At 35.4% G+C, this 24638-nt stretch overlaps 1 protein-coding gene across 5 annotated transcripts in view; it reads right to left on the bottom strand.

Annotated features, from left to right (window-relative positions):
- Nucleotides 1-24638, bottom strand: part of LOC136036843 (zinc finger protein 583-like) — a 61540-nt gene extending 36902 nt beyond the window's left edge. The window contains exon 1 of one of the 5 annotated variants that reach the window (XM_065719191.1): nucleotides 24563-24638. The gene's annotated coding sequence lies outside the window, so the exon portion shown is untranslated. Of the gene's footprint in view, nucleotides 1-2729; nucleotides 2933-22175; nucleotides 22232-24432 lie in introns of those variants that run through there. The other 4 variants (XM_065719176.1, XM_065719182.1, XM_065719203.1 and 1 more) reach the window with 4 other exon arrangements.

The raw sequence follows: 24638 nt of genomic DNA, 5'->3' as shown, positions 1-24638 counted from the left end.
CACTATCAGCATGTACAGCCTTATTATTTTTTAATCATTTTAGTACTGTCACTAATTCTTCCTCGTAGAAATCTTCCTTTACATTCAAGGTGTCAAAAATTTTTCATTTTCAACTATAACTTTTAATTGTAACTGTATCCTGGTTTAACACATTCTCAAAATGTTCTAATTTTCTTTCCTTAACTCTTTCCTTATCAATAATTTGTGGCTCCATTCCTATCTTGAACTGGGATAAGTCCATATTAACTGCTCCTTCTCAATTTATTAACATGTCAGTACAATACTTAACTATTATTCTGTCTCCATCTAGTAATGTCACTGATTCTTCCTCATAAAATATTCCTTTATATCCAAGGCATTACAAATTTTTTCATTTTCCTCTATATCTTTTAGTTGTAACTCTTATCCTGGCTTAACATATGCAATATAAATGTTCATAGAACACTAGCCTACTTAACTCCTGATTTAAAACAAAACTAGATATTAACATAACTTCCTACCTTAACTGCAACAGTGTTATTCCTGTGCATAGTACAAATAGCTTTAATGTATTTGTTTGGTATACCATAAGAGGATAATACCTTTGCAAAGGCTCTTCAATCAACTAAATTGAGCACTGCTCAAAGTCTATAAAGCTGAAGACTAAAAATGTTTGATTACTCAGACATTTCTCAATTATTAGCATAAGAGTGACAATTTAAGCAACACATCACAAAACAACACTATTCTTCTATTAAAACTTTGCCTATACCATCTCCCATTCTAAAAAGCATCATCATACAATGGAATCCTTGCTAATCATGGGCTGTATCTCTGTCTACATACCCATCCTTCCTGCCCAAGTAAATAAATTCTATATTGTCTAATTTCATGTTTCCTGCATCTGGGATAGATGTTTCAGACACTCCTAACAAGTCCAGTTCAAAGTATCTGGATTTGTCAGTCATAATGTTGGTACAATAGTTATTTTTTAATGTTGTATTATCCCAAGTTGAAATTTTTTAAAGAAGTGGAATTATTTTTGCCTAAAGATAAGCAATGGTCCTAGAAACCAATACAGGATGGGGACCAACACATTTTCTTAGGTCTACACTGAAGCCTTAAGTCAGCTTACAACTGGACAGCAAGGAGTCCTTGGGACCTCCAGTTGAATAGAGGCTTTTTACAATCATGAGCCCATCTTAGTTACAGGATGGTTTTTAGCATTTGGTGATGCTCTTCTATAAACAAGAGTCAAAAATTCCACACAGACAATCTCAATCATATTACCTTCATCTCATTATATTCATCCCTACAAATATTATGGTCCTAAAGGCAGGCAGCCAATAGTAGATAAATTAACTAGGCAGAGGTTTGTCAGCCAAAAATGCATGTCAAGATTCGCCAAGCCCAAGGAAATATTTATTAATCAGGATCCTGTGCAAATGCTGGGTTGTTTAATAGGCTATAATTTCCTTGAGGGGTGCCAGTTCTCAAGTGGGAATTCAGTTGCATACAAGGTCCTCAGTCTTGCAGGTACCCTGGCAGTGTTGAGGCCACCCTTTGTAGAGGCCTTTATCCATAGTTTGATGCCTACACCCTCCTGGAGTTTTCCTTTTATAGAAGATCCTCCAGAAATGGTGTTGTACATCACAATGCAATTTAATATTACTAGGAGAAGGTTTGTAACATATGGGACATGTGGACAAATCGATGGGCCCTCCTCAGTGTACAATTGAGGAGCCTTCCTCCTCCTGTTTTTGCTGCCCATTGCATGGGGATCATAAATATGTATAATTATGAACAATATAGCAGAATATCTTGGTAGAACTGCAAAGTTATGGTATATTTGAAGGATATAAATAAGTATTTTTGAGACTGAAAATTCAATATATATTTTATAAACCAAATTTAGTATAGGCTATATTAATTGCTCCCTGAAGCTTGGGTTGGCAAGTCTCTGCAAAATTTTCATCAGTCCAAATGGGAAATTAACTATATATAGAGCAAATTTTATATAATCTATATTGGTCAGAAAAGAATCATTAATCACCATATTCAAAAGAATTAGACTCAACTTGAATCTAGCCTACTTGGCAGGAGTCCTGTGTCACCCAAGCTACTACCTAAGGATCACCTAGTGACACCTGTTTGGCCAAGGAACATTTACCCTAGCTCTAGTTTTGACATATATAATAGATAGCAATATCCTCTGTGATTCTAACAGCCATTTTTATACTTTAAATTGATGAACCTCTTTAAGGATCTTGCATAGGTCCAAACTATCATAATGTTAATTTTAAAACCATGAGCATAACTCAGTTTGTTAATGTTACTCTCAAGTTGATTTAGATTATATGGATTACTTTCCTAGAACTAGACAGTTGTGTCACCCAAGCTACTACCTAAGGATCACCTAGTGACACCTGTTTGGCCAAGGAACATTTACCCTAGCTCTAGTTTTGACATATATAATAGATAGCAATATCCTCTGTGATTCTAACAGCCATTTTTATACTTTAAATTGATGAACCTCTTTAAGGATCTTGTATACGTCCAAACTAAAATAATGTTAATTTTAAAACCATGAGCATAACTCAGTTTGTTAATGTTACTCTCAAGTTGATTTAGATTATATGGATTACTTTCCTAGAACTAGACAGTTCAGAAACTGTGGTATTCAAGAGAAAATATGATCAGCTTTTCCCCTTTGCATCACCAAGCAAAATATGGACAAAAATATCACTTACAGAGTTATTTATTATTAATTTTGGTAAAATTCTAGTTAATTGACTTCTTGCTAGGGTAAACCCACCGGTACTCAGTCACTTTGTTCACTCTTCACACTATTTGACATTCAATGTACTATAACTACTTTATTATACCACCTAGAAATTTGATTTTTTCACAGTTAAAATTGTCTCTGTTTTCTGAACAAGTAGGTCATTAATTTGAATAGTTTTACTGATACAGCGCTACCTGTTTTCGAATTTAGCAAAAGCTATCAGTTCAGCTAACACCGGGTCATATGTTTCTTCAATTGATAAAGATATTACGCAATAATACACAATCACAGTCAGAGCCTTGCTTTTTCACGGTCAATTCCAAAAAACCTGTTTAGACATTCTCTGCTGAGATCTATGACTCAGGCTCTTGGTCTTGTTATTAGACAGTTTAATGGTTTGAGATTTGTTATTTTAAATGGGTTTTTCAGAGAGAAAATAGTGGATCCAGGATTTTCTTTGGGGGGGGGGGTGCATAATAGGTTGCTTGGATAAACTTGCAAACAAAGAAATACCCACAATTTAAAAATAACATCGACAATTATGCGTTGTAGGTAGGTAGTGGAAATGGTCTAAAGTACTAAAGAGTTTCGCCTTTATTTTAATGTTGTAGGATGAAAAGAGGAGGTGATATGTCATATAATGCAGGGCTTTAATTGGATGAAAATAGGCAGTAAAGTGGCCACCATTTCCTCACAAAAATTCAAAACTTAAATTAATAATTTTTGCACTTCTCATACAATTACTTTCTATTATACAAATCCCCTAAAAAACAACTAGGTTATGTTGTAAGAGCCACCCCTCTTGGCAAAAAAAAAAAGCATCACAAAAAACCAAAACAGACTGCCAAAAAAGTAATGATAGGCCTATCAATTTCTTTTTCTCAGTGCCAAGACTCAAAAACAAAATTTTTTGACAGTAAAAAGAACTAAATATTTTCCTTTTCAGTCCCATTGTGACAGCACAATCCTGAAATATCATTTTGACAGCCTAAAGAAGTTAGGATTGTAGATTTCTCCTCCTTGTTATTATGAAATGAAGAAAATTCATTAAGATCCTATCACCTACTCGTACGTTAAAAATACCTCAATTTTTCTAATTTTTCCCCTCCCTTCAGCCTCCATATGGCCGAATCGGGGAATCAAGGAAATCAAATCAATTTGTACTGTTCCCTGACACGCCTACCAATTTTCATCGTCCTAGCATGTCCAGAAGCACCAAACTCGCCAAAGCACTGAACCCCACCACCTAACTCCCCCAAAGAGAGTGGATCCAGTCCGGTCACGTATCTACGACATTTATAAGCGTTTTCCAAGAATTCCGGTCTCCCCCTAATATATACAGATTTGGTCAGGATTTGAAATAAGAGCTCTAGGACATGAGTTCCTTCTAAATATCAAATTTCACTAAGATCCAGTTAAAAATACCTCAATTTTTCTAATTTTTCCAAATTAATAACCCCCAGCTCCCCCAAAGAGAACGTATCCGTACCAATTATGTCAATCTCGTATCTATAACTTATGCATATTCTTTCCACCAAGTTTTATCCTGATCTCTCCGCTTTAACCGTTTTCCAAGATTTCCGCCCCCCCCCCCAATGACACTGGATTCGGTCGGGATATAAAATAAGAGATCTGAGTTTCAAGGTCATTCTAAATATGAAATTTCATTAAGATACGATCACTTTTTCGTAAGTTAAAAATACCTCATTTTTTCTAATATTTTAGAATTAAATCTCCCCCCCCCAACTCCCTCAAAGAGAGCAGATCCGTCCCAGTTATATCAATCCCGTATTTAATACTTGTGCTTATTTTTCCCACCAAGTTTCATCCTGATCCCTCCACTCTAAGCATTTTCAAAGATTTTAGGTTCCGCCCCCCAACTTCCCCTTCCCCGGATCCGGTCAGAATGTGAAATAAGATCTCTGAGACATGATATCCTTCCAAATATAAAATTTCATTAAGATCCGATCACTCCTTCGTAAGTTAAAAATAATTCATTTTTCTAATTTTTCAGAATTAACCCCCCCCCCCCCCCCCCCCGCAGCTCCCCGAAAGAGAGTGGGCCTCTCTGATACGTCTGCCAAATTTCATCGTCCTAACTTACCTGGAAGCGCCTAAAGTAGTAAAACCGCGACAGACCGACAGAATTTGCTATTGCTATATGTCACTTGGTTGATACAAAGTGCCATAAAAATATAGGCTATCAATGATAGCAAGACCGAACCCAGGAACCAGGACTAGGTCCCCTCCCTCTCCCTCCAAAAAATGTTTATCCAACACAAAAAGATGTTTAAAGCATAAAACGTGTGAAATCCAACATTTTATGTATAAAACGTTTTATGGTCGGGTGGAGGGGGATACGTGGGAGGATCCTTCCAAGGGGTGGATTTATCACGGGGAAGCGCATTTCCAAAAAGGGGATGCTGGATTTTCCAGCTTTATTTGAAAAAAAAACATTTTTGGTTACTTTTTAAGTAACCAAAAAATTCGAGGGAAATTAGGCCACCTCCCCCGCCCCTTATTGATCAAAATTGTCCGATAAAAAGTTTGAAAACACAATTTAGCCATACAAAAATAATATGCAAATTTCGTTTTAATTATTCAGTTACGATGAGCCAAAATCAAAATCTACATTAATTCAAATGCGTTCAGAAATTAAATAAAAAAAGTTTGTTTCCGTGAAAGTAAGGAGCGGCATTAAAACTTAAAACGGATAGAAATGACTCCGTATATAAAAGGGGCTGTCCCCTCCTCAACGCCCCGCTCTTTATGCTAAAGTTTTCTATTGCTTTAAAAAGTACAACTGTGACAAAGAGTTAAATTTTAGCGTAAGGAGTGGGGGCGTTGATGAGGAGACAGCCCCTTTCATATACTGAACCCATAAAGGAGGATGAAGGGATTAGACCTTCCTGCTCCCCCAAAAAAATTCTCCAACACAAGAGACGTATTAAAAATACATTTTTTTAAGGTTTCTTTTTGCAACCCCTCCCCCCAACAAGCCTTAAATGGTATTAAATTTAAAATAAACCAACCCAATTTTTTTTTAAACTTTTAATAGACTTCTAAATTGCATTTTGAGATCCGATGACAGGTTATGGTTTTAAACCGACAAGACCGGAAAGATAACGAACAAAGTTTGTGCGTAATGTATCAAGAAATAATAAATATTAGGGTGGCATTTCGGGTTTGGTCAAAGCACCTGCTATTGAAAGTTGTGAGAGAATTAATAGTAGATCTGAAAACGCTTTGACTGTGTAATTGTTTTGAATATGGGAAGCAATTAATTTTGGGTTTACTCCCAAAGCAATTAATTTACGTGCACGGAATAGTTCGTACAGTCGAGAAAATACTAGGGAAATTATTGAAGAAAAATTATCGTTAATACAAGAAAGTTAGAGAGATCTGGAGTGCGTGTTGATGGGGGATTTTAATGCGAATACCGGTATGGAGGCTGAGATCTTAGATGTGTTGATCCCAGATTTAGGTGATTTTGTCCCAATTTGTTGTAGAATACCACGAAGTAACAAGGATGAAAAAACAAAAATAAATATATGGTGAAGAAAGCTCCTGGCGCTTTGTGGGGAACATGATCTGATGATTACTTGCCTTTCGGGACCAACTCCTAGTGTTGTAGATTATGCGCTAATTAAAACGCAATTTGTACCTGAATCAATTAATATGGGAACATTAGCTTTAGTTAGATCTGATCGTAGAGCTATTAAGCTTCAGCTGAAGGTTGGGCAGTTTCAGGACCGCGTCCCACGAGTAAGAAATTTCTACAATGTGGGGTTTAGAAAAGTAGGTTTAGAAAAACGAATTAGAAATTATTTAACAGATAAGATATTGAGGCATTTAAAAGAGAGCTCTTGGAATCGCATGTAAAAAATAAGTTGAAAGCGTTAGAGGACAATGAAAAAGATGCACATGGTGTAATTATGCAGTTAAATGAAATAAATGAGCAGTTGTGTAGAGTCGTGTGGCCTGCCAAAAAAATATAAAAAAGAATGAGCCATATTTTGATTTGAATTGCAAGTTAATTAAATTAAAAAAAAACTATTTTTTAGTAACTGAAAGTAAGGAGCCACATTAAAAGTTAAAACGAGCAGAAATTAGTCCGTGAATAACAGGGGCTGTTCCCTTCTCAACGCCCCGCTCTTTACGCTAAAGTTTGACTCTTTCTCTCAATTCTGCTTTATTAAACAGTAAAAAACTTTAGCGTAAAGAGCGGGGCGTTGAGAAGGGAACAAACTAGTTTTTTATATTTAATTTCTGAACATTTTTGAATTAATGCATGTTTGATTTTGGCTCTCCGCACATAAATTATGAAAATGAAATTTGCATATTAATTCTTTTTTTGGCTAAATGGCTTTCTCTTAGTTTTGATCAGACAATTTTGAGGAATAAGGGGTGGGGGAGGAGGCCTAATTACCCTCCAATTTTTTGGCAACTAGAACTTTTAATTTTTATCGAACATTTTTATTAGTAAAAAATATACGTAACTTAAGAATTAACTTGCATAATGAACTTTTATATTCTTATATTTTTATTCCGTATATGAGGGGGTTTATCCCTTCGTTAATACCTCACTCTTTACACTAAAGCTTAAATTTTGTCCCAACTCTTTAAGAATGACCCCTGAATCAGAAAGGCCGTAAAATAAATAGTTGAAATTACTAAAAATACTTTAGCGTAAAGAGCGAGGTATCTAGGAGGAGATGAACCCCTCATATATGTAATAATCTCTGTTCGTTTTAAGTTTTAATGCTATCCCTTACTTTCAGTTGAAAAAACTTCTTCATATTTATTTTTTAATTGATTTTTTATAATAATGCTAGAAAATCCTGCGCCCCCTTCATTGAATTCTCTTCCCCTGTGACATATTCCTCCAAAGAAAGATCCTCTCGCATATCCCCCTCCCCTCAACCTCCCCCCAACCCAAAATAGTCCCCCTGAAAAACTGTACACTTCCCAATAACCTTTACTGTGTATAAACACTGGTCAAAGTTTGTAACTTGCAGCCCCTCTCCTGGGGACTGAGGGGGAGTAAGTCATCCCAAAGACATATTTATTAAGGTTTTCGACTATGCTGATCGAATTGGCTATCTCAAAATTTTGATCCGTTGACTTTGGGGAAAAAATGAGCGTTGGAGGGGGCCTAGGTGCCATCCAATTTTTTTGGTCACTTAAGAAAGGCACTAGAACTTTTCATTTCCGTTAGAATGAGCCTTCTTGCGATATTTTAGGACCACTTGGTCGATACGATGACCCCTGGAAAAAAAACACGCACCCGTGATTCGTCTTCTGGCAAAAAATACAAAATTCCACATTTTTGTAGATAGGAGCTTGAAACTTCTATAGTAGGGTTTTCTGACACGCTGAATCTGATGGTGTCATTTTCGTGACACCACAATAATCCAAACTTAAATTAATAATTTTTGTACTTCTCATACATTTACTTTCTATTATATAAATCAACAGACTGATTTAAAAGAAAATCAGAGGCTTAATGCCGGTCAGGATTTAAAATAAGAGCTCTGAGTCACGGTGTCCTTCTAAATATCAAAATTCTCCAAGATCCGATCACCAACTCATAAGTTATAAATACCTAATTTTTCTAATTTTTCCTCTCCCTTTAGCCCCCCAGATGGTCGAATCTGGGAAAACGACTATATCAAGTCAATTTGTGCAGCTCCCTGACACGCCTACCAATTTTCATCGTCCTAGCTCGTACAGAAGCACCAAATCACTGAACCCCTCCCCCAACTCCCCCAAGGAGAGCGAATCCGGTACGGTTACGTCCAAATGCCCACACTTCTTTGTTTTTTCTCACTTAAGAAAAACAGAAAAACTTTTGTGCTGAAAGAAGTAGACCTAGTACTTTTTTTTAATTAAAAAGTGATTGGAGATCAATCAACCATGGGGGTATTTTCCAGGGGTAAATACCCCCCTCCCCCGAACGAAAAATAGAATCCTCGTTTAAACACTTTCAGAAGCACTTAGGCCTATTTGCCTATTCATAATAAGAAAGCATTATGGAGCAACCTCCCTCACGTAATAGGCTAATTTATGTTCGTTTTAAATTATAATGTCGGTCCTTACATTCTTTTGAAAAATTTTGTTCGTCCTCTTTCAAATTTTAAGTTTAAATTACCAACGCTAAAATCAAATTAGTTACTCAGACAATAACATTAAAAAAGATTGTTTTCAGTTGCTAGCGAGCTAAACAAATGAATTTATAATTAACCCGATGAACAAAATTTCGACTGAAAATTAAGTTTGAAAGGTTTCCGTTCTAAAAGGATGAAAACGAAAAGATAAGAATCAATTTCCTTGTTTTGAAGTGTGTGTGTTTCGGTATACGAATAAAGTTATTTAAGGGGGTGATTAAGTGAACTGATGGAACTCGAAAATCCCATGTTAAATTGAAAATTTATATTTAAAAAGTACTCAAGTATTCATTGGCGGAAGATGCCGCTTTTAATATCAGGCCATAGCTTCTTGAAGATGCTACAAAATGTTTGAAAGGATTTTGTTCTATTTCCTCTAATTGCTTAGAAATCTTAGAAAATGTCTAGGGATTTTTCACAAGTGTACTCTATGAAGGATATTGCTTTTGGAACAAAATTGGTACTATCATGTGCAGAAGACAATAACCTATAAGATGATTGGAACCATTTTTTGATGTATTTTCCTGTTTTCTAACAGTCCCCTAGAATATTTTCAGCTACCTGAAATTTTTACAAGTCGGTTGCCATAAAGAATCGTTTCAGATCGCCGATAATAACCCCTAGAGACGAAAATGACAAGCTGGAATAATCAGCTGCTTATTAATAGTGTGAAATTTTCATAAATTATTTCAATGCAATGAGGAAACATAGAAATGAGAAATAGTCAGGAGCCTTCAGGAAAGTTATGCACACAAAGCCGAAATCATGGGGAAAATTAAATCAAAGCGAGGTATGGAACTGCAAAACTGCGAGAAATTTGGGGATAGGCTAGTGGATAAAGAACCGAAAAGAGTCTAAGGCGGACTATTGCATGGAAGTTGGAAAGAATGGACTGGTCAACCCCAAACGAGGCCACGACTACTTTTACCAAGTACAATCAGTCAGCTTGAATGTGCTCAGCTATATACTTGCTTTTTCATGATTTTTACCCAGAAAGACTTCTACATTGAAAAGATAGACCGCAATCCAGGCTTTTGGACCGAAAAGATTTTTCCCAAGCTGAAAGGATTCTTCATTGATGCTTTGATCCCAAAGTTCCACAGGGGGTTCCAATACAAGAGCCGTACTTATAAGATTAATCGTCTAGTACCGGTAACAGGAAAATTCATTTTCCTTACATTCTATCCTTCTTTGTAGTTACATACTTAATTGTATTGTCATTTGAAATAAAATACCTTTGTTTATATTGCTTGTCCTCCAACTTTATCAAACACTTCGTAGTAACGAACTGTAGTAAAGAGCGACCCGGCTCAATAGTAACCGAAACTCTAAAAAATGGAATTTTGGTACCAATAGCTACATCAAAAGAATCGCATTTTAATGCTGATTTTAAATATATTAAATAAAAAAACAAGTTTTTTCAACTGAAAGTAAGGAGCGACATTAAAACTTAAAACGAACAGAAATTACTTCGTATATAAAAGGGGCTGCTTCTTCATCAACGCCCCGCTCTTTACGCTAAAGTTTGACTCTTTCTCCCAACTCTTCTTTTTAAAACAGTAAAAAACTTTAGCGTAAAGAGCGGGGCGTTGATGAGGAAGCAGCCCCTTTTATATACGAAGTAATTTGTGTCCGTTTTAAGTTTTAATGTCGCTCCTTACTTTCAGTTGAAAAAACTTGTTTTTTTATTTAATTTCTGAATGTTTTTGAATAAATGCATGTTTTGATTTTGGCTCTCCGCAGAGTAATAATTGAAACAAAATTTGAATTTTTATTTTTTTTTTTGCTGAATGGCTTACTCATAATTTTGATCGAATGATTTTGGGAAAAAAGAGCGGGGGAGGAAGCCTAGTTGCCCTCCAATTTTTTGGTTAATAAAAAAAGGCAACTAGAAATTTAATTTATTACGAATGGTTTTATAAGTAAAAGATATACGTAACTTATAAACTAGCTTACGTGAAGAATTTTTTATTCTCATATTTTTATTACACATATGAGAGGGTTCACCCCGTCGTCAGTACCTCTCTCTTTACACTAAATCTTAAATTTTGGCCCAATTAATTAAGAATGACCCCTGAATCACAAAAGCCGTAGAATAAATAGTTGACATTACTAAAAATACTTTAGCGTAAAGAGCGAGGTATTAGGAGGAGGTGAGCCCCTCATATGGGTAATAATTTCTGTTCGTTTTAAGTTTTGATGCTGCTCCTTACTTCCAGCTGAAAAAAAACTTTTTCATATATATTTTTTCATTGTTTTTTTTAATAATGTTAGTAAATCCTGCGCTCCCTTCATGGAAATTTTCTTCCCCCATGACCAAGTCCTCGATGGAAAGTTCCCCCAGTATATCCCCCTCTTTTCGACCCCTCTCCCCGACCAAAAAATTCTCCTGAAAACACCTGTACACTTCCCAATAACCATTACTATATGTAAGCACTGGTCAAAGTTTTTAACTTGTAACCCCTCCCACGGAGACTATGGAGGAGTAAGTCGTCTCCAAAGACATAGTTATAAGGTTTTTCGACTACGTTGAATAAAATGGCTATCTCAGAATTTTGATCCGTTGTCTTTGGGAAAATAATTAGCGTGGGAGGGGGCCTAGGTGCCCTCCAATTTTTTTCGTCGCTTAAAAAGGGCACTAGAACTTTTTATTTCCGTTTGAATGAGCCCTCTCGCAACATTCTAGGACAATTTGGTGGATACGATCACCCCTGGAAAAAAAACAAAAAAAAACAATAAACACGCATCCGTGATCTGCCTAAAAGTCATAGAACACTACTGTAGAAATTTCAAGCTCCTATCTGCAAAATGTGGAATTTTGTATTTTTTGTCAGAAGGCAGATCACAGATGCGTGTTTATTTGTGTTTTTTTTTCAGGGGTGATCGTATCAACCCAGTGGCCCTAGAATGCTGCAAAAGGGCTCATTCTAACGGAAATGAAAAGTTCTAGTGCCTTTTTTAAGTGACCAAAATCTCGGAGGGCACCTAGGCCCCCGTCCCACGCTAATTATTTTTCCAAAGTAACCGGATCAAAATTCTGAGATAGCCATTTTATTCAGCGTAGTCGGAAATCCTTATAACTAAATCCTTATAAGTGTACAGACGTCTTCAGGGGCGTTTTCATTTGGTCTGGGGCAGGGTTGAGAAGAGAGGGATATGCTGGGGAAACTTTTCATGGAGGAAGAAAATTTCCATGAAGGGAGCGCAGGATTTCCTACTATTATTAAAAAAAAAAAACAATGAAAAAATAAATATGACAAAGTTTTTTCAACTGAAAGTGAGGAGCAGCATTAAAACTTAAAAGGAACAGAAATTATTACGCATATGAGGGGCTCACCTCCTCCTAATACCTCGCTCTCTACGCTAAAGTATTTTTAGAATTTCAACTATTTATTCTACGGCTTTTGTAATTCAGGGGTCATTCTTAAGAAATCGGGACAAAATTTAAGCTCTAGTGTGAAGAGGGAGGTACTGTTGAGGGGGTGAGCCCCCCTCATATATGTAATAAAAATGTGAGAATACAGAAGTTCCTTACGTAAGCTAATTTGTAAGTTACGTATGTCTTTAACTAGTAAAATTTATTTTTACTAATAATTTTACTAATAAAAAAATTCGTAAGAAATTAAAAGTTCTAGTTGCCTTTTCAGGTAACCAAATAATCGGAGAGCAACTATACCTCCTTCCTCGCTCCTATTTTTTTCTCAAAATCATTTGGTCAAAACTATGAGAAACCCATTTAGCCAAAAAAATAAATACCCAAATTTCGTTTTAATTATTCATCTGTGGAGAGCATAAATCAAAACATGCATTGATTAAAAAACGTTAAGAAATTAAATTAAATAAAAACAAGTGTTTTTAACTGAAAGTAAGGAGTGACATTAAAACATAAAACGAACAGAAATTACTTCATATATGAAAGCGGCTGTCTCCTCATCAATGCCCCGGTCTTCACGCTAAAGTCTGACTCTTCCTCTTAACTCTATTTTATAAAACAGTAAAAAACTTCAGCGTAAAGAGCGGGGCGTTCATGAGGAAGCAGTCCCGTTCATATACGAAGTAATTTCTGTTCGTCTTAAGTTTTAATGTCACTCCTTACTTTCAGTTTTTTTTTTTTTTTTATTTAATTTGTAAGAAAACTTTGGTTTTCTAAGAATCCTTGAAGAAAGCTTTCAACTAAGTTCGCTGTTTAGTTTCGAATTAATGAAATGAGGTATTTTAAATAGCCTATCCCTAGGAAATAAAGTGGAAAAAACAATAAATTTTAAAATGCATTCTATGCATGCCGTCACAGTTGCATATACATGGGCATTTTGTACTTGAGAATGATAGTGCTCTTTTGCTCATTTTCTAATCTCCCTTGGTCGGTAACCAAGCTTTGCAAGACACTGTCAAATATATTATTATTTCTCGGCTGAAGCATCTCACCAAAGGAAGCTGTCAATCAAAACCTTTGACAAGACTTGATAATTGGTGCTATTTGAAGTTTTGACAATCGACGATCTCTAGAGAATTAAAAGACAGAAGGGTAACCTTACTTCAATTCTGAAGCTCGATGTTTTCAAGTTCACTTAATCACGGCCTTAAGAACCTTCTTATCATTTTTATGCTGATAATTGTTTGTCTTTGTAATTCTATATATAAAGTAATGCAACTCTGTCTTCACGTTACGGAGTAGCTAGTCCAGTGTGTACAGTAGAAAAGCGAAATGAGCGTTATATAACACGCCTAGGCAGTAATAGCACTTTGCTAAGTGTTTTCCGATAGTTTTTATGGCACTTGGTATTAACCAAGTCACTCATAGCGATCACAAATTCTGTCGGTCTGTCTGTCTGTCCCGGTTTTGCTACTTTAGGCACTTCCAGGTAAGCTAGGACGGTGAAATTTGGCAGGCATATCAGGGACCGGGCAAGATTAAATTAGAAATAGTTGTTTTCCCGATTTGACCAGCTGGCAAGGGGAGTGGGGGGCCGGTTAATTCGGAAAAAATAGAGAAATGAGGTATATTTAACTTACGAACGGGTGATGTGATCTTAATGAAATTTTATATCTGGAAGGATATCGTGTCTCAGAGGTCTCATTTTAAATCCCGGCCAGATCCGGTAACATTGGAGGAAGTTGGAGGGAGACCTAAAATCTTGGAAAACGCTTAGATTATAGGGATTGAGATGAAACTTGGGGGGGGGAATAAGAACAAGTCCTAGATACGGGATTAATCGGAACAGATCTGCTCTCTTTGGGGGAGTTTGGGGGGGGGGTTAATTCTAAAAAATTAGAAAAATTGAGGCATTTTTAACTTACGAAAGAGTGATCGTATCTTACTGAGATTTCGTATTTAGAAGGACCTCAAAACTCAGATCTCTTATTTTAAATCCCGACCGGATCCAGTATCATTAGGGGGGGAGGCGGAAATCTTTAATTATGCCCTTTAATGGCGCCTCTTCAATTATTTTCAATGGTATATCTTCGACCAATAACGTACCCTAAAAATTTTATTTACAACAATGTAACATGCAATAACATACATATATTGTAGCTTAATATAATGAAAATAATTTATATATAACAGTTTTAAAGAATCAAACAGTTCGTGGTAACGAACTGTAGTGAGGAGCGACCCGGCTCAATAGTAACCAAAACTCTATAAAACGGAATTTTGATACCAATAGTTACATCAAAAGAATCTCATTTGAATGCTGATTTTAAATATATAAGTTTCATCAAGTTTAGACTTACCCATCAAAAGTTACGACCCTGAGAAAATCTGACCTATTTTAGAAAATAGGGTAAAACACCCCCTAAAAGTCATAGAATCTTAATGAAAATCACACCATCAGATTCAGCGTATCAGAGAACCCTATGGTACAAGTTCCAAGATCCTATCTACAAAAATGTGGAATTTTGCATTTTTTGCCAGAAGACAAATCACGGATGCGTGTTTATTTGTTTGTTTATTTTTTTTGTTTTTTTTTCCAGGGGTGATCGTATCGACCCAGTGGTCCTAGAATTTTGCAAGAGGGCTCATTCGAACGGAATTGAAAATTTCTAGTGCCCTTTTTAAGTGACCAAAAAAATCAGAGGGCACCTAGGCCCCCTCCCACCCTCATTTTCCCAAAGTAGTCGGATCAAAATTCTGAGATAGCCATTTTATTCAGCATAGTCAAAAAACCTTATAACTATGTCTTTTAGGACGACTTACTCCCCCACAGTCCCTGTGGGAGGGGCTGCAAGTTGCAAATTTTGACCAGTGTTTGCATATAGGCCTATTAATGGTTATTGGGAAATGTAGAGACGTTTTCAGAGGGATTTTTTGGTCGGGAGGGAGGGGGTTGAGAAGAGGGGACTATGTGGGGGAAATTTTCCATGGAGGAATTTGTCATGGGGGAAGAAGATTTCCATAAAGGGGGCGCAGCATTTTCTAGCATTATTTAAAAAAACAATGAGAAAATACATATGAAAAAGTTTTTTTCAACTGGAAGTGTGGAGTAGCATTAAAACTTAAAACGAACAGAAAATATTACGCATCTAAGGGGTTCACCTCCTCCAAATACCTCACTCTTTACGCTAAAGGATTTTTAGTAATTTCAACTATTTATTCAACGGCCTTTGTGATTCAGGGGACAAAATTTAAGCTTTAATGCAAAGAATTATTGACGAGTGGGCGAACCTTCTCATATACGTAATAAAAACATACGAACATAGAAGTTTGTTACGTACGCTAATTCGCAAGTTACGTATATCTTTTACTAATGAAAACGTTCGTAAAAACTAAAAGTTCTAGTTGCCTTTTTAAGTACCCAAAAAATTGGAGAGCAACTGGGCCTCCTTCCCCTCCTTTTTTCGCAAAATCATTCGATCAAAACTATGGGAAAGCCATTTAGCCAAATAAATAAATATGCAAATTTCGCTTTAATTATTCATCTGCGGAGAGCCGAAATCAAAACATGGATTAACTAAAAAACGTTCAGAAATTAAATTAAAAAAAAACAAGTTTTTTTAACTGAAAGTAAGGAGCGACATTAAAACTTAAAACGAACAGAAATTACCCCTTATATGAAAGGGGCTGCTCCTTCTTTAACGCCCTGCTCTTTACGCTAAAGTTTTTACTGTTTTCAAAAAGTAGAGTTAAAAGAAACAGTCAAACTTTCGCTTTGTGGAAAAAGGATGAATTATTACCAAATACAGTCCTTTTTGGCTGGCCGTCTAGGGCTAAACAGAAAGCTGGTCATCCGCGGTTGGTGTGGGAGGATTTCATGAAGAAATATGGGGATTCATGGGGAATATGGGGAGGATTTATATATATATATATATATATATATATATATATATATATATATATATATATATATATATATATATATATATATATATATATATATATATATATATATATAGCAGGCACGTACGCAAGAAATTTTTTTTCGGGGGGGGAAACCTCGAAACAGCAGATATAAAGTAGCAATTTTTTGTTTAGTAATGCAAAAAGCACGTATATCGGAAAATACAGATTAACTTTAATTTGTAGTATTGTAGCGGATGGGGGGAAGAAGACTGGAGCCTCAAAAGTACGTTTTAGGCTCAGGTTGTGTTCATAGCGATTTAGAACCAGTGATTAATCTATTATATCCCACTGAAAGGGAAATTTTAGGGTTAACAGTGCGATATGGGTGTTGCAGGGGGTAGTTCTCCTAATGCAAAAACGTAGATTTTAATGAAAAATAATAGTTTCCAAAATTGATCCATAAAAGCTGTACTTTATCCTGAAAAGGGGGGATAAACGCCCTAGTATCAAGGATAATTCTATTTTGCCGTGGAAAGCAAACTCTCTTTACAAAAAAACAACAACAGTACAATTGCTAATTACTTCAAAGAGGGTAAAAAGTTGGACAGAAAACGTATTAATAATTGGGCAGTGACTTGACCGGATAATTGCATGCTGTAAAATCCTCCAAAAAAGGCTTCACAAATGTATCTAATTCTTAATAAACGTCCTATTTTTGCCAGAAATCCCAAGAAACCATTGGGATATTAAAAATTTCACAAAGTTTCAGGCTAAACAAATGAATTTCAATTAACCTAGGAAATGACAACAAGCTACTGTTGTCGTTTCATGTGCAATTATCTGGTTCCTTGTTGGGTTTAAAATATTCAATAGCATATCACCCGCGAGGCGATTAGTTATCTGATTGTTTGGTACTTAGACAGGGATGATTCACAACAGTGCATTTTAATGTCAAAACATCCCAGCTCTCATTGAACCGTCAGATAAATAAATAGGGTAATTAACTTGAGTGAAAACAGATCTTTCTTCAAATATAATTAGGCTATTTTTGAGGTGGATTCGTAGCCTATGCAAAAAGAATTCTGGAAGGAATCCACAACTAGAATTTTTTTTATCTGAATAGTACAATCAAAATTTTGAGATAGCATCCTGCTTTCTATGGCTCTAATGAGAGAAAGGTTAAGATGGCTAGGGCACGCTTTGCGGATGAAGGATGACAGATTACCGACGATTGTCCTTTTTGACCAGCGGTCTAGGGCTAAGCAGAAAGCTGGTCATCCACGGTTGGGGTGGGAGGATTTCATAAAGAAAGCTTTAAATGAAATGGGAATTTTCTGGGAGAGTGTAAAGAGGGAAGTTTTGAATATATTGGATTGGAAGAGGACTGAGCTTAGCCGTGTTGGCCTCAGAGGGCTTGGTGCTGCGGTAATTTGTTAGTAGTAGAAGCATTTTTTTGTTCAGAATAGTTGAAAGGCCGAACAATTATACCTTTCGAGATACCACGATCCTTCTGGGAATAGGTCTAAGTTATTAAATTTGCCCGTCGCTTACGTAGCCTATTACAGGGAAGTATACATATATTTTTGAATGCGGGAGTATTTTCTGCAAGTGAAATTTTTTACGAGGAGAATTTCCCATGGCAGGTAAGTTACTAGGGGGTAAATTTCTCATGACAAATTTTACACCAGGGGAATTTGCTAGAATTCTTACACGAAGTTTTGCCGTACCACCACGATCCTCCTGGGAATATGTCTAAGTCATACATTTTGTCTGTTGCTTACGTAGTCTTTTATAGGGAAGTATACATACATTTCATGAGTGGGGGAGATTTTCTGCTAGTAAAATTTTTCACGGGGAGAATTTCCAATGAGAGGGAAGTTTCTAGGGGGTGAAATTTTCAGGAGAAATTTAACACCAAGGGAATTTGCTAGAATTCTTATACGAAGTTTTACCGTAAAAAGCAGGGCGATGAGGGAGGGACAATCCCTTTCATATACAGAATATTTTCTGTTCTTTTTAAGTTGGAAGATATACTATCAACCATAAGTTGTCGAGCCAGCTCTTACTAGGTTTTATTTCTCGTTTAAATCTCTTTAATTGCATCTTCAAGATAGATCATTGGCAGGTGGTGAGAACTCCTTGATGTGGCTGAATTAGCGCATTGGATGTTTCCTAAATTTGTGAAGATACATTTGTTATATGGTTTTAAGATATATTAAATAAAAAAAACATTTTTTTTTACTGAAAGTAAGGAGCGACATTAAAACTTAAAACGAACAGAAATTACTCCATATATGAAAGGGGCTGTTCTCTCTTCAATATCTCGCTCTTTACGCTAAAGTTTGACGCTTTCTCTCCACTCCATTTTTTAAAACATTAAAAAACTTTAGCGTAAAGAGCGGGGTGTTGAAGAGAGAACAGCCCCTTTCATATACGGAGTAATTTCTGTCCGTTTTAAGTTTTAATGTCGCTCCTTACTTTTAGTTAAAAAAACTTGCTTTTTATTTATTTAATTTCTGAACGTTTTTGAATTAAAGCATGTTTTGATTTTGGCTCTCCACACTGGAATAATTAAAACGAAATTTGCCTATATTTTTTTTTTCTTTGGCTAAATGTTTTTCTCATAGTTTTGATCGGATAATTTTAGAGAAAAAGGAGCAGAGTAGGCCTAGTTACCCTCCAATTTGCGGCTACTTAAAAAGGCAACTAGAACTTTTAATTATTTACGAACGTTTTTGTAACTTACGAATTAACTTACGTAACGAACTTCTATATTCGTATGTTTTTACTACTTATATGAGGGGGTTCGCCCCCTCGTGAATACCTCGCTCTTCATACTAAAGCTTATATTGTGTCCCAATTCCTTAAAAATGGCCCCTGAATCACAAAGACCGTAGAATAAATAGTTGAAAATACTAAAAATACTTTAGCGTAAAGAGCGAGGTATTAGAAGGAAGTGAACCCCTCATATGCGTAATAATTTCTGTTCGTTTTAAGTTTTAATGCTCCTCATTACTTTCAGTTGAAAAGTTTTTCATATTTTTTAAATGCTGGAAAATTCTGCGCCCCCTTCATGGAAATTCTCTTCCCCCATGGAAACTTTTCCCCACAATCGCTCAACCTCCCCCAACCAAAAAATTCACCTGAAAGCGTCAATACACTTCCCAAAAACCATTACTACATGTAAACACTGGTCAAAGTTTGTAACTTACAGTCCCTCCCACGGGGACTATGGGGGAGTAAGTCGTCCTCAAAGACATAGTTATTAGGTTTTTCGACTAAGTTGGATAAAATGGCTATCTCAGAATTTTGATGCGGTGAATTTAGGAAAAAAATGAGCATGGGAGGAGGCCTAGGTGCCCTCCATTTTTTTGGTCACTTAAAAAAGGCCCTAGAACTTTTAATTTCCGTCAGAATGAGTCCTCTGGCGACATTCTCGGACCACTGGGTCGATACGATCACCCCTGGAAAAAATACGGCAAAAAAAAAAAAATTCAACATTTTTGTAGATAGTAGCTTGAAACTTCTACTATAGGGTTCTCTGATACGTTGAATCTGATGGTGTGATTTTTGTTAAGATTCTATCACTCTTAAGGGGTGTTTTCCCCTATTTTCTAAAATAAGGCAAATTTTCTCAGTCTCGTAACTTTTGATGGGTATGACTAAATTTGGTGAAACTTGTATATTTAAAATCAGCATTAAAATTCGATTATTTCGTTATAACTACTGGTATATAAAATTCCGTTTTTAAGAGTTTCGGTTATTATTGAGCCGGGTCGCTCCTTACTACAATTTGTTACCATAAACTGTTTGATTAAATTTGTTTTAAGCATTTGAAATTCACTCATGTGAGCGTCTTCACCTCAAAGCAGCCCAGTCTTCATATGACAGCTAAATCTTTCATTCAGAAAAGGGGCGGATCCAAGGAGGGCACGGGAGCACCCCCCCCCCCATGACATGATGTTGTATTTTTGGTTGGGACTGCTTGCTCTGGTTTGGGCCTGGACGAAAGTAATTTTTCTTTGTAATTGATTTTAATAGTTGAGTTTTTCATAAATTTTTCAATATTAAGACTGTTTTGTTTTTTTTTGTAAACCAGTTTGAAAGAAGATTTTAGTCACTTTGTGCGGTCTTTGTTAAGTTTTACTAATGTCGCATACCGCCAAAAATTATTTAATTAAATTTAGGTTTATCAACGGAATCTGTCCGTATTACTGCAAAAGCCAACTGCAAGGCGAAGATCTTCATTTTGTAGTAACAAGGAGGAGAAATTAAAATCATAACTTCTTTTTACTGTCAAAAATTTGTTTTTGAGTCTGTCTTGCTATGGCACTAAGGCAAAGAAATTGATAGGCCTATCATTACATTTTTGGTAGTCTGTTTTGGTTTTTTAGGTTTACTTGTTTTGCAAAGAGGGATGGCTTTTACAACACAGCCTAGTAGTTTTTTAGCGAATTTGTATAATAGAAAATAAATGCATGAGAAGCGCAAAATTTATTAATTTAAGTTTTTGTGAGAAATGATGGCCACTTTACTGCCTATTTTCATCTAATCAAAGCTCCGCATTATACAACATATCACCTCCTCTGTTCATCTTAAAACATTAAAATAAAGGCCAAACTCTTCAATACTTTAGACCATTTCCTCTACCCTACGGCACATAATTGTTGAGGTTCCCTTTATTTTGCGGGCATTTTTTTGTTTGCAAGTTTATCTAAGCAACCTATTGTGAACCCCCCCCCCCCCCAAAGAAAATCCTGGATCCACTATTTTCTCTCTGAAAATCCAATTTAAAATAACAAATTTCAAGACATTAAAATGTCTAATAACCAGACAAAGAGCCTGAGTCATAGATCTCAGCAAAGAATATCTAAACAGGTTTTTCGGAAGTGACTCAGAAAAAGCAAGTCTCTGACTGAGATTGGGTGCTCGAGAGACCCAGTATTGGGCATGTTGCAATCTAATCAAAAATTCTGCCCAGGAATTAGTCTGTGACTGAGTACCGGTGGGTTTACCCTATCTCAGAAAGGGTTTAGTTTAGGAAATTGAAACTTTCAGGGATGAATTTACAGACTAAAAATATGTCCTGGGAAGGTATTTTGAAGCAACTACCTCTACTCCTCCTCCCTCTAGAGGGCCCTGGCCTTTGATGACCTTTAAAAATAAGTGTGTTATAAAAGTGAATCCTTGCAAAATAGATCTAACAAAATTGCTATCAGCTTCATAACTTTGCTCACTTCTATTTTATAAGGTTTTAAAGAAATGCAAATATATTTCCTAAATTCTGAAAAAAACATTGATATGGCTGAAAATTCTACTCAAATAACAGGAATTGCATTTTCAGAACTAAAGGCAGAGAAAAAGCAATTAGTAACTGAAAATTAAGGTAAAATGTTGTTTTGTGAAAATTTCAATAGGTAGAGATCTGTCATATAGGCAAATTCCAGGGCCCTTTAAGGGAAGAAGGAGTGGAGGTGGGTACTTGAAAATACCTTCCTGGGACATATTTTAGCCTGTAGACCCATCCCTGAAAGTTTCATTTTCCTAGCCTAAACCCTTTCCATGATAGCAAACAGTCAATTAAATAGAATTTAATTTTAATCACAACTGTCTTTTATTAAATATGAGTCAGTTAATCAAACCTCTATCAATGATCAGTTTGCAAATATTGATTATGATTTGTTTTTTTCTTCTGTGACTGATTGCATATTCTATTCACATAATGGAAGGTAAACTCACAGTTTAAAACATAATTTAGCTAGAATGAAAGTGAATAGGCCTATATCACTTGGTGGGTTTTTTATAATTAGTGAGGTCTTTCATAATTTAATAATTATCTCTGGGGGGAATTGAACAATAAAGAGAAGTTATCAACACTATTAATTTATTGAAAAGTGACTAAAAATCTATCTCTGGTTTACAAATGAGTTGTTAAAGAGTAATGTATTTCAAAAATAGCCCTTGCCACTTATCTATGACAGATCAAACCTCATTTACACCACTCAAATATTGGCATTTTTCTACCGTTTCATTTTGGGTGCGTTTCTTTACTTGTCCGATTATTAATCTGATTAATCCAAGCGTTTCTTTAGACACATATGACGTCAGAGGTTAGTCGGATTATCCCCACAAACGCTCAGGATTACTTGTCCGTGGGCTGGCACTTTATAACCCCCAAATAAAAAGATTATTTGAGGATTGTGACGTCAATGCTATATATTTTTTTAAATGGATAAACATGTGAAATCGTTAAGTCTAGAGAAAAGACAAGGAAACTGTAAATAATAGAAATAATCTTAGCTTTTCAGTGACCTGTAAGTAATATTATGCATATTCCTTAGTATCTAAAGGGTTTTTGGTGTTCTAGGCCTGTCTTGCATAGGCTAAGCTTCATAAGGAGTCAGAAGAAAAGTTTTTTTGTTATTAAAAAGGTTGATTCTTAGGGAGGCAGCTATCACATTGGTGAGTTAGTCAAATGTTATTATATCAAACAGGCCTAGTTTCTAAACCATCCTATAATTATTAGTTGGAAAAAATTTAGAATGATTAGGCCAATACCTATAGCCTTTTATATAGTCTATATTTGTTGAGACTGCTATTTAAACTGGATTTTTAAGATACAGTAGGGGTAAAATTTTACTTTAGCTACTTTTGGCTATCTTTGAAAGAGGCTAGGCTAGGAAAATGAAACTTTCAGGGATGTGTCTACAGGCTAAAGTATTTCCCAGGAAGGTATTTTGAAGTACCTACTTCTACTTCTTTTCCCTCTAAAGGGTCCTGAAATTTTTGGGTGCCTTATTTTTTTGGTTATCAGTTTCTTTTTCTCTGGCCTTAGTTCTTAATTATTCTGGCCTTAGACAACTCCTGTTGATTGAGCAGAACTTTAAGCCATAACACTGTTTTTTTCTAATTCTAAAAATAATCTTTTATGCCACCTCATTATAGGTTAAATATATGGCTTATATTATTTATTCTCCATGAATTTTTGTTTTATTTGATTTCATTGATGTCAGTTGCTTTCTGTTAAAAATATATTTATTTTTTTACATCAAGCTTCTTCTTTTGTGAAAAAATTTGAACTGTTTTTCTTTTTATATATTGTATAAAATGTAAAGGAATACCTGGCCCTTCATTTCACAGATTCAACTGAAAGTATTAGAGGCATCTTACATCAAAATTCATTTGACACATTTTAATGTTTTTTTTTTTTAGATGACATAGGACACAATTAAAGTTTTGCATTTGCTTTGCTAAAAATTGTCTTAAAAAGTGCCAAGTTTAGAGAGTTATGTTAATATTTTTCTTGCTGATGAGTATAATTTTTTTTTAAATTCCTTCTGTTTAAAGAATTTTAGAGAGATTCTGAGCCAACCATGGGTATATTGTTGTTACAAATGATTTTTCTCAAATGGGGTTGTGGAAAACAAGTAGAACATATAATTTCTCTTTTTTTATTTAGAAACAAATTTGGGCTATATATTTGCACATCAGGGGGGTGGGGGTAAAGCATAGCATATATTATATACGTAGACTAACCATTGCTGTTTTTTTTTTAATGTGTTTGTGCACATCAAATTTTAATGAAAAGAGAAATCACCAGTGCAACAGCACAGACAAAAAAATTCAAGCAATGGTTAGTTTACATATTTAATATATGCTACACTTTACCCCCACCCCCTGATGTGCAAATATATAGCCCAAATTTGTTTCTAAACTATTACAGATTTGTAATGACCCCATATATAGGTCATTTTTAAGAGGTCAAAAAGTGCTTAAATATGAACTTGCAGTAGAAGCAATTATTATATTTGTAAACAGCATTACAAAAGGCATCAAGTGGTATATTCAAATTATATGAAAGCCAGTAATACTGTTTGTACCAGTTTTACCCAATGGTAAAACTGGTGCAAACATAAAAAGGTAACAGAAAAAGTGAAATTTAGTGTAAATGACAATCAGGAACTGGATCAAGGGGGCCGAAAACAGGGCTATATAATTGGAGTTCAAAGAACGTGGTGATTTTTTAGTGAAAAAAAAAGCACTTCCCTGGCTAATTTAGGACTTTGAATTAATTAGCCTACCAAAATTTTCCTATCCTATGCAATTGAAATAATTTTCCCTTTTCAGAACATTAAGACAATTTATCACAATAAAAAATATCCAAAGCATCTTGAATGGAATGACTTAAAAAGGCAAATAACAACCACAATTTGAAATCTTACAGTTGAACTTCTGGCCACACAAATTGTATTAGGCTACCCAGCTCTGAAATAATTGCTGAAGCTGTATTTGCCTGTAAAATTTGAAACAGGCCCAAAGTCCTAGCCTCTTCCTTGTCAAAACTTCACATACCATTAAAATAATAATTACACGTGACCAATGTTGTTATTATTCGCAATTAATCTTGCCGTTTTCAGTAACACGTGGC

Source organism: Artemia franciscana, chromosome 2 (assembly GCF_032884065.1).
Source record: "Artemia franciscana chromosome 2, ASM3288406v1, whole genome shotgun sequence".
NCBI classification, from domain to species: Eukaryota; Metazoa; Arthropoda; class Branchiopoda; order Anostraca; family Artemiidae; genus Artemia; species Artemia franciscana.
The sequence above is the reverse complement of the archived record's forward strand: the minus strand, read 5'-3'. Positions and strand labels throughout refer to the sequence as shown.